Genomic DNA, 1777 nt, shown 5'->3' with positions numbered 1-1777 from the left:
ATGTCTGTGGAATGAACGGATCTGTAGAAGTGAATTCTGCATTCTGGTTGAAGGCTAGGAATGAGTATTTTTAAAGATCAGAGCAGGTGATTCTTACTAGGCAGGATTGGAAACATCCTTCTTTGTCCAACTGCTGTTCTAAAGAGCACTATACGGACAGGAAGGACATTTCTAACGGTGCCCCAGACAATGAGGCAGGGCTAAGTGACCGTCAGTGAGTATGGAATGATAAAATGTGCTGGAGAAAAGAAATGAATTGGGTTGAAACTTAGGTTTCTTGAGACCTCCACTTTTCCAATGAGTTAATATCTTGTTCAGTATACACCAAAAAGAAACTTCTACAGGTGAAATTGATGTAACATATGAAGGACTTCCTCCTTAGGGCTATTAGGATGCAAATGAATAAACAGAAGGATTCCTTTTTCTGTTCATTAACTTCTCTAGGACAGACAAGACAAAACAGTCTTCTTGGATAACTTTGAAATAACCAGCTACTGGTAATAGTTTATATGAATTTGATTATTTTTCCAGGACTGTTTTTCTCTGGGTTCTGTGATATAATTTTTAGAAGTAGGAATTATCTTTGAAGAGGGAGATGGTGCTAAACTGGAACAGGAACATTTTTAGGAAGAATTGTTTTCATGATAAACTGCACCAGAATATCAGAAATCAACTGATTTGGACATTAAATATTTTTGGATATTTTTGAGGGCAAGACTGAGAATGTTGCACCTCAGAAATCCTAAGAGAGCACCCTTTGCACTTGGTCTGATGTCCCGCATATAACCTGGGCCTTCTGGCCTTGATCCTGCAGTCGATGCTGGGCGGAAGATGGAAAGGAGTGACTGGTGGCTCCATATGTCCCATTCAGCTTCTTTGTAAACGGCGAAGGCCCCAGAGATGTCAGCAATAAATTTCCCTGCCTCTCTCTCTCTGGCCCTCTGGAGGATGGATGGAACATGAAGGGGAGACACAGAGCTCTTCTTCTTTGTGTGGCTGCCAAGGCCATGGTACTGGAGGCCCTGGCCGGCCCAGTCAGCGGGTGCCAGGGTAGGCAGCAGGCCTTGGCCGCAGGTGGGTGGAGAAGGGCATTCCAGTAGCTCAGATGTCAGATGCAGACAGAGCTAGACACATGTCTCCATCTTCTGCTGGGGCCACAGTAAATCTTTACAATATCAGGCGTTACTCTCCAGGGACAGTCTAAAAAATGCTTGCTGTAATTTGTCATAAGTGGAGAAAACTTATTCTCCTTTCTCTTTTTAGTCCTTCTCATTCTGAGAAGATTAGCATTGCTCATCACAGTAGAAAATGTCACAGTGGTGCATTGGAAATAATTTACTCTGAATTTCCGATACTCTAGTGATATGGAAGCTTTGTTTGGAGGGCGTGAAGTGCGATTTCTTTCTAGAAGAGTCTTTACTCCCTAGTCCAGGCTGGTAAAACTCAGGTTCTTTTCCTTTTCTTGCTCTTAACCAGCTTTTTTTATTTCACTTATTGTCTCCCCACTAGATTAATTTTAACTATCTTCTTTCTTTCCCTCCACTTTATTTTTTGCTGAATTTGTTAAATGCCACATATTCTACTTTTCTCCTGTGGTTTGTTCACTTTATTTTTCTACTTCCCTTTTTATTCTGTTTTTTTTTAATGACTTTTCTCATTGTCTTATATTCTAGAGGGTGTCCAAAATCACCTGAATAATGTAGAATTTTAAAAACTTTTAGCAGATATGCCATAATAAACCAGGTCTAAGCCTATATAATGTGGTGTTGAAGTAAAG

The sequence above is a fragment of the Zalophus californianus genome, chromosome 7, assembly GCF_009762305.2.
Source record: "Zalophus californianus isolate mZalCal1 chromosome 7, mZalCal1.pri.v2, whole genome shotgun sequence".
Classification (NCBI taxonomy): Eukaryota; Metazoa; Chordata; class Mammalia; order Carnivora; family Otariidae; genus Zalophus; species Zalophus californianus.
The sequence above is the reverse complement of the archived record's forward strand: the minus strand, read 5'-3'. Positions refer to the sequence as shown.